General features: G+C 34.7%; 1 protein-coding gene across 1 annotated transcript in view; it reads left to right on the top strand.

The window, feature by feature from the left end:
• The first annotated feature begins 4,393 nt into the window (after positions 1-4,393).
• LOC110443881 overlaps positions 4,394-9,894 on the top strand; it is a 46,534-nt gene continuing 41,033 nt past the window's right edge. The window contains exon 1 of the mRNA XM_021488320.1: positions 4,394-4,616. The gene's annotated coding sequence lies outside the window, so the exon portion shown is untranslated. The remainder of the gene's footprint in view (positions 4,617-9,894) is intronic.

The following is a 9,894-nucleotide window of genomic DNA, read 5'->3' as shown; positions in this document are numbered from 1 at the left end:
AAATTGAAAATTGAATTGATGGTTATTAGTCATATCAGGGTTATCTCTTATTCATACCATTAATAGGAATTATAAATATTAATAATGTGATGAATTTATCAACAGTATACAAAAGATATATCTAAAACTTCCGGTTGGCAGTTCAGACTAGGGCCGCTAACCGGTTGGACCAGAGTTGTTCGTTTATGAAATAAGGTCGGACCTAGTAATCTGATGCTGCTTTCAGGCGAGTCTTTGTCAAAGCCTTACATGGCCTGCATATACCCAAAAATGTTGCTTTTAAAAACAGTCAAACCGGTTGTTCCGCATAAACGAATTCGAACAGGCCCAGTGATTGCCGACTGATTTTCAGAAAGGGAACTATATAAAAGATATCCGGTGGTAAATATGCTAAGAGCATAGTTTAGACAAGACATTTAGAAAAGACATGATATCTAAATACTGATGCAAAATTAAGGCACCTTGTACATCACGAACACTGTGAACTCGGTATGAACATCATTATAGAGGATCCCGTGCCACTACCAACAAGTGTAACTAAGTGTTGGATTTTTATTTATTTGCCTGACTATAGCTTTAATAAATCTTTTCCGAAAAGAAAGCCATACTTTGCGGGACTTTCATGAGAAATAATAAAGATGAAATAAATAAATTATCAACAACATTGCTTTGAGTGTGCTGAAAATCAGCGGAGCTAGACTGGGATTCGAACACCGGACCTCAGATTGATATATATATACTATCGCTCTAACCGATTGCGCAACCTGGTTAACAAAAGTGTATCCAAACGGAAGTTAAGGGGAGGTCACTGTTTGTAGGAAAAATCTCATTCCAGTGGGACAGGGATTCTTATTTAACTGGTAAGTTATTCCACTCATGAAATCTAAATACCAGCACTGACTGCGATACCTATATGATATATAATGTCAGTGTTCTACTCGTAACAATTGGTGATTAAAACTTTTTTTTTTTTTTTTATATATGACAATGTAACTGTGAGGACATTTCGTGTTTAGAGTCACTTGTTTTCGTGTTTAGAGTCACTTGCTTAAAAACAAAATGTATGAAAACAGAAAGTCTAAAGTTTTGATAAATATTCAATGTATTCAATAACTTTGGGAAGTTTTATTTTTCATTTTTTATAAAACATCATTTGATAATGAATTTATATGCATGCTCTTTCTTATTCTTCCGTTGAAAAAACACCGAGAAATAAAGTGATACACTGCCTTTGAAAATGGTTCTCTACAGAAATGTTGTGAATCAAAAGACCTTTTGGACCTTAAAATCACAGTTCTGACAGTGGTTGTACATTTCAACTGGAATGGTCAGGTGGCAGAGTTGATAACGCACTCGCCTTTCGTCAAGGTGGCCGGGGTTCGATTTCCCGATAGGACGTGAAAATGTATGGGGTAACCTACCCGACCAAACTGGTTTTTCTCTGGGTCTCCATTTTCCTCCCACATTAAGACACTCTGCACGCTAATATTCGGACCGACAAGAGTGAGTTATGTAAGTTGATAAGTTGTTTCATAATTGTTGTAAAATAACTACATTTTATTTTATATTGTATACATTTGAGTTCTCTTTCACAAGAAAATACAAGATTTGGTTTGGTTTGTTTATGTTTTACGTGCTATTAACAGCTATGGTTATTTAAGGACGTGCCAGGTTTTTGTGGTTGAGGAAAGCCGAAGCTGCCGGAGAAAAACCGCCGACCTATGGACAGTACCTGGCGACTGCCCCATGTAGGTCTCGAACCCGCGACCCAGTGGTGGAGGGCTAGTGGTAGCAGAATGTCAGACGCCCTAACCACTTGGTCACCGAAGCTCCTATTACAAGAAAATACTAGAAGAAAAAAGAAAATGAGGAAAATAAAATCAATATAATTGCACTCACCATTTAAACATTGATCGTCCCAAATGATTTCTAATGAACTATCATGTGGGTTAACTGGAGAAGCACAGCACAGCACAGCACAGCACAGCACACTGCGGTTAGTACCTGTCGACTGCTAAATATATGTACAAATTTACCATTATTGTTTTTGCATTTGATTATATCTACGACGGTTCGCCGACTATTTATTCTTTATTAATACAATAATAGTTTTTCTGTGATGCCGTCACAAAATTGGAGGTTGATACTTAAATAAAGAATGAGGAAATTGTGTGGTTTTGATTAGCATTCATTAATTACCATAAATAGTTTGGATAATTCGTTCACGGTCCCAGTAATGCACATTTGCTGCGCAATACTACTCTGTTTTGATAAGTATAGAGAGGTATCCTTGGTACGCGGTACGCATGCGCCTGTCGACACAATGTCAATCCCGTGATAATCATCCATTGATCTGCACGTCAATCACTTCAAGTCGATAGTTCTGACTCTGTCATGATCGAGGGCAGTAAATATGCCACGTCTATTCCTATATATTTATACTTCCCACTTATTTACCAAAACATCGAAGAAACCTAGCTGCATGATGGACTGTTTTTTTTCAGCTGAGCACAAGGACACGTATTAAATATAATGATACATTTAATTTATACATTGATACAAACGGTTTGCTCCTTAAAGCATGCTATAGGTGTTATAATATGAAAATCTGTCTCTATTCATAAGCCCTCTATGTTTGCAATAACTCTGATTTCACAAAAGTGAATCAAGTCACATGTACATGACTCGGCTCTGTTAGCTCCATCAGTAGAGCACTAGACAACTATCTCGAGTCCAGGGTTCGATTCCAAGGAAATTTGTTCTAAGGTACACTAACATAACTTTTAAAGCATAAGATCACTCTCTATCGGGTCCTGACACATTTATTTTTTATTAAACATGTGCTCAAGTACATGACGAATAGAATCAAGGATGTGTAGTGGACACATTCCTGATAGAATACAAAGATTTTACCTCATCGATATATTTTTATCTAACACATAATAACTGTAAAATGTATAAGAATAACACTTTTTATGATTAGCCATTTTTTTTTATACATATACGTTGTACATGTATATGGATAAATTCAAATTGCCTAAATGTTATCTGTGTCGATTTAATAGAGTATACATGTACATTGCAATAGTGTTATTATTACCTACTCAAATACAATGTACCAAGTTATCATACAAATTCTACATGGTCATTCGTGTAAAATTCTAGGAATTCCTTGTAAACAGAATACATGTCGCATGTAAGATAGCATACATCCTTACATTTTCAATTTTTCATTCAATCACAACTTAGAAAAATATATAAATATCTATATTTAGAATTACATGACAAAGGGACAGTCTAACGACATCGTCAGAATTCTTCTCTTTTATTCGGCGCCGTGTACATTATGATGCTCACACACAATGTAAGAAATATATGTATATCTCAATACCTACTTACAATACATATATATTGCCATACCTATTTACATGTCCATTTATGGCCCTTTTATGTTTTACAATACACGTGAACGTCCCCCACGTGACCGTCTCACCTGTACATGTTGTGTTAAAAGAACTATATAGAAATGACCGTAGGGACGATGTAGGTAATATACGCGTTCCTACTGTGATGGATAGTTTCGTAGAGGCCGCTGGCCATTTATATAGACTTATAACGGTGATCGGTAATGTACCGTTGCCCATAGACTATATGCATAGACATATCTTACTAGTGCACGCGAGCATATTCCATTTATGTACATATACGTGTATCTTACTGTTGTTGTTGTTGCTGTTGTTGTTGTTTTTCGAAATTATAATTTTTGGAAAAGCAGAACAGACACTACTCATTGTCGTTATAAGTATATTCCGTTTGACTATTCATACTGTTTTGTAATTCATTTCACGCGAAGGAAATGGTGTATTCACTTGATAAAGAAAAATCGTTATCATCTACAATGTAACATACTTATCAACATGTACATACAATCAAATGCGTTCTTTTTGATGTTTAATTGTGATAGATTTTAAACTTTGCTTGTTTTTATCAGAAAACGGTTTTATTTATTCTTTGTTTGCTTAATTTGTTATTTTGAAATAAAAACTCCTGCTTAAACAATCCTTTAGAATTGTTTAATAACGCTAACAATACACAACGGTAAAACGTGTTTCTGACCGTTTTGTTTTCAAGAAAATTACCATTTTGTTCCGTCTCTTTGCATGTATGCATGTGATAAGCATTTGTTTCAAAAATGGCCATGCAGATCTACGAATAAAAAGCAGTTTAAGATGACTAATCTTCGCTCATCTGTACAGGTATAGATACAGGTAAGATAAGATAGTGAGAGGGGCGGGATCTTCCGTGTCTGACATACGACGTAGCTTCTAATGACAGCTGTGACGTTGATGCCCTCCCTCGGGCAGGATTCCGGGTCAGCTAGGAGCTTCTTCAATCTATGAACGGCTTCTTAGTCAGTAGGGCACTGTTTCAACAAATCCCAATATCTCATCTCGCTTGTGTTCATCAATAACTTTTTTTCGGATAACAACACGGATTATTATCATTACAACAGAGGATGTGATTTTAAATACCATTTAGGCCAACTCTGTGTCTCATCTTGGAGTAATTTCTTTTGGGAAAAAGATAAAGAAATATTGGACAACATTAACCTCAATGTAAGTATATAGGTAAAACAATGTATATTATCAACCCATATCTGAACTTGATTGACGAATTCCCAAATGGAAATAAAATTAGCTAAATATTATTAAAAATATGTTTATGCTGTCCTCAAAACTTTATTTTTCCTGCTCAGGATTAGTAAACAATTTGCCTGCAGGTGAGTTTCCAAGATGGCGGCAATATAATGATGAAATATATGTTGCTTGTATGATGTGTGAAAGTCATTATTATGATACATGTGTTATAGTAATGTACAAAACGAGTGGACATTTGTCTTTCATCCGTAGGAACTCTTCAGACATATACATGTAAATAGTGTATACATTACGAACGGACATCCATTCGCATTGCTATACTGTAAAAGGCAAATCAGAAATCTAAAAATTTGTTCTAGTTAGATTTCAACTTTAACTTGTGAGTTTCTTAACCTTACAGTATTTAAGAAAGTAATAGATACCTTAAATTTATTGTTGATGCATAGTAAATATCGATCTAAGAGAATCATATAATTTTCAAATTAGAAGGATAAACCATCCTGACAGTCCCAATCTTCGATTCTTATGTCAGTTTAAAAAAACCTTGTATATGACCTTTATTTCATAATATTCAATCTAACTTTTCTTAATCATTTATCAAGATCAGTAAAAACTGAGTAAAAACTGATCACTGAATCTAAAACATGTTCATCCATCAAATCGAGGGAAATTCATCTAAAACAGAAAACACCTGTGGACGTATCAAAATGTATAAGATATGATGTTACGCTTAATAAATATATGTATACAATATAAAAACATTAAATATGTTAATTAGTTACATTGGGTGTAGTGTTATAGTGCTTACTACAAATTGCAATCGATTACGGTAATACATTCCACAATCAACGTACGCGTACAGGTGTCTGGTACAAATAACACCTGTAAAATATCACTTCGACTTTTACCATATTTATTGTCCAAATAGGTACAAAGGATTTGGCACAAGTTGTTAAAACGTATAAAGCCATCTCGTATAAAATTCATTTTATTTACAAGTTATATCATAAACAGTCATTTACAATTTTAGTTCAAGGAAGTAAATATATTGATAATTCATGTTCCAAAACTTCCGCTTGATCTTATGAAATATTGCTTTACATGTCAAAAAAACATCACAGTGGACAAATAAAGCAAAGTTTTCATCACCAAAACATCACTTGTAAGTAAACAATATACCGTGTTATTACTATGTAAGTGTGTGCGTGATAATTACAATAACGAACTAAATTAACATATTCAGTATAGCGTTGCTATTGACCTAGCATAAGCATAATACATAGGAAAATTTACAATTTGTATGAATACATTATTTGTACAATGTACGCTTTGTGGCGCTGTTTTTGTGTACATTTTCAGGTACAATGTACACTTTAAGACATTGTTTTGTGTATACAAGGGGTACCAATGTACACTTTGTGACGTTGTTTGTGTGTACAACATTGGTACAATGTACACTTTGTGACGTTGTTTGTGTGAGCATCATAGATACAATGTACACTTTGTGACGTTGTTTGTGTATACAAGGGGTACCAATGTACACTTTGTGACGTTGTTTGTGTATACAAGGGGTACCAATGTACACTTTGTGACGTTGTTTGTGTATACAAGGGGTACCAATGTACACTTTGTGACGTTGTTTGTGTATACAAGGGGTACCAATGTACACTTTGTGACGTTGTTTGTGTATACAAGGGGTACCAATGTACACTTTGTGACGTTGTTTGTGTATACAAGGGGTACCAATGTACACTTTGTGACGTTGTTTGTGTATACAAGGGGTACCAATGTACACTTTGTGACGTTGTTTGTGTATACAAGGGGTACCAATGTACACTTTGTGACGTTGTTTGTGTATACAAGGGGTACCAATGTACACTTTGTGACGTTGTTTGTGTATACAAGGGGTACCAATGTACACTTTGTGACGTTGTTTGTGTATACAAGGGGTACCAATGTACACTTTGTGACGTTGTTTGTGTATACAAGGGGTACCAATGTACACTTTGTGACGTTGTTTGTGTATACAAGGGGTACCAATGTACACTTTGTGACGTTGTTTGTGTATACAAGGGGTACCAATGTACACTTTGTGACGTTGTTTGTGTATACAAGGGGTACCAATGTACACTTTGTGACGTTGTTTGTGTATACAAGGGGTACCAATGTACACTTTGTGACGTTGTTTGTGTATACAAGGGGTACCAATGTACACTTTGTGACGTTGTTTGTGTGTACATTATTGGTACAATGTACACTTTGTGACGTTGTTTGTGTAAACATTATAAATACAATGTACACTTTGTGATGTTGTTTGTGTATACAAGGGTACCATTGTACACTATATGACGCTGTTTGTTTGTTTTTTTGTTTGTAAAATATAGATATAGCGTACCATTTGTGATATCGATTTTGTGTATATTATAGATTCAATATACAGTTTGTTTGTATACATTACATCACGCATGTTATTTGTATGTACATATTACATCACCCATTTTCTATATTTACGTATCGAGTATTAGTCACAGTATTGATTTGTTTATATGTATAAATTCGTAAACAGGACATATATATACACACAAGTAATACATCCTCGTAGTATACGATCTCTTAGTGCTAAATTGCAACTTCTTTGTTCACAAACGTTTATAAATTTGACTTTTAATATTCGATTATTATTTCAGACTACTATGCATGTTTACTCCTAAATGTATTGCCGTTTAATTTCAAATCATCAGCTATTTTCACAACTCAAGTAACTATACAACGAATATTGAAATAATTAACTGGGTTTTAGGGATGGTAATTGGTTAAAACAATATATCCGATATTGAATTAAATATCAAAACGCAGACAGAAACGATATTGCAGCATTACTAGTATATATGTAAAGTTTTAAAGCTCAATTTTAAAGCAAAATATCTCCCTTTGAATATAAACACGTTTCTTTTACTGGAATTGTTTTAACATTTGTTTATTTACACGCTTTATACATACCAGACAATTAAGTATCTCAATTACTGAACAGATTACCGACTTATTGTTGTTCTTAACAGACTCGATCCGAATTCTCATTCCAGTGCACGTGTTTGTTCCCAGTTGCCATTGAACTTGACATAGTTGTACTTTCTAATGGACCCTTCTTATAGATTAGAATCAATCTCTTTTTTTCCCACTCCATTAGACAGATTTCCAGATAGTTTCTTTGGAAAATGGATCCATGTTATCTAGGAACACGTGTTCATGATACACTCATGTCTTTTACCTTGCAATTTATCTATTAAACGAATGTACTATTTTTAAACCTGTTCGCCAAAACATTTCAATAATTAAAGGAATGATGACTTTTCTTTATCATCTTCGTAAAATAGATATACAATTAATCTAAAAACCGTCAGCGATAAAACACTGATGAAAAATAGAGCAGTTCCAAAATACACAACTTTGTGTGTTCATGATCATATTTGTCTTTCTAGTGTATTTAAACTCAGAAATCCTTTCTGCTTTTTCATATGTCGCAATGCTTATAAATGTAGTTTCGCGAGATATGCCTGCCTGCATACATGGTGACGTTCTATCAATAAAATGATACATTTCTCTCAATATATATTAGATAAATACAATTCCTTCATAAATGCTATACATTTTAATATTTCAAGCTACTAGTTTATTTTTTGATAATTCATATAGTGTAAAATTAAATGAGAAACAAGATATCTAACTAAGTGATAATTGATAATGATTTTTATTACATACTTACTAATAAATACGGTTTTTTTTTTGTATATGCGATACGACACAATTACTCTAACCCATATCAGCCCTCGCCGTATCACACCCAAAACCCGTATCAGCCCCCGCCGTATCACACCCCAAAACCCGTATCAGCCCGCAAAACCCATATCACACCCCTTTTGGAAAAAAAGTTCGTTTTTCAATATTTCAAAAATAAAAATAAATCATAAAATAGTAGTTTTTATTAGTAAGTATGTAATAAACAGAATAAAACACGCCCTTTTCCATATCACACCCAGTATCAACCCTCGACCAATATCAGCCCTCGGGCCTTCGGCCCTTGGGCTGATATTGCAGTCTCGTGTTGATACTGGGTGTGATATGGAAAAAAGGCGTGTATTATTCTCTATGTATCCAATGTTGTGATGATCAGCTTTACCCAAGGGTCATGTACATGTATATATGTTATACCCGAGGGTCATGTATGTTATACCTGAGGGTTAACTTCGCTAATATTTACAAATCATAACCTACTACCTCGTGGTGGTTATTTACCGTTGTATAGAGCTATTTCGCTAAGTTACACGACGCTTAGACTGCCTCCATCTCTAGAATTTTTAATTAATCAAGAAAATTCGAGACTACTAAATTCCGCTGAGGACTGTTTGAAACAGAACAAAGCGGAATAAATAGTTACTACAAGTTTCAAGGCGTAGGACCGTTGTATGCTGTTAGAAATATAATGATGTTCGAAATGCTGTTTAACGAGTCAACGTAAAATTTACGATAAACCAATGCATACAAGTCCATGATTTTAGCTATACGCATGCTCTTATGTAATCGTATTTTCAAAGTTTGTCAGGTGCAGCGTCTTATTAATAATGTTCGTCCTTAATTATTGTCACTGTACATCAATTAGAGTGACAACATTTATCAACATGACAGATTTATAAATGCTTTGTAATTAGTGTGATCACAATCAGATGGTCTGAAGTGCGGCGCCATCTGTCGGGAAACGCTCGTGTAGTATTTTTTTACAAAATATGTATTAAACCTTATCTCCTATCACATTCCCTTCTTCAAAACCACAAAACAACATCGATGTTGTAAACAAATTGACATTATGTCGATAGGAAGGTCACTTCCGCTGGGGACAGTTCGATTCCGTCACTGCTATGCCTACACTGACAGAGCGGGTCGAGCACACCTCAGTGACCCTGACCTCGTCAATTTTCACGCTTCTCAGGTTCCGACGTGAATATGCAAATTAAGCTTGTGGCAAGCTAACTCTCCCATACGTACATCACTGTATGCACGTTTTGTTAATTTTTATTATCAATTAAGTAAAACTACTTCTATAGATATTTGCACGTGCATGATTCTACCGGGGCTGTAATCAAACGGGGGTAAATGATGCGATAATGACATTGATTGTAATTGATGTAAATAACGTGTTATCACCTGTTTTCACGCGAGATAATTACAAGACACCCCCCCC

The sequence above is a fragment of the Mizuhopecten yessoensis genome, unplaced genomic scaffold (genome assembly GCF_002113885.1).
Source record: "Mizuhopecten yessoensis strain PY_sf001 unplaced genomic scaffold, ASM211388v2 scaffold716361, whole genome shotgun sequence".
Lineage (NCBI taxonomy): Eukaryota > Metazoa > Mollusca > Bivalvia > Pectinida > Pectinidae > Mizuhopecten > Mizuhopecten yessoensis.
The sequence above is the reverse complement of the archived record's forward strand: the minus strand, read 5'-3'. Positions and strand labels throughout refer to the sequence as shown.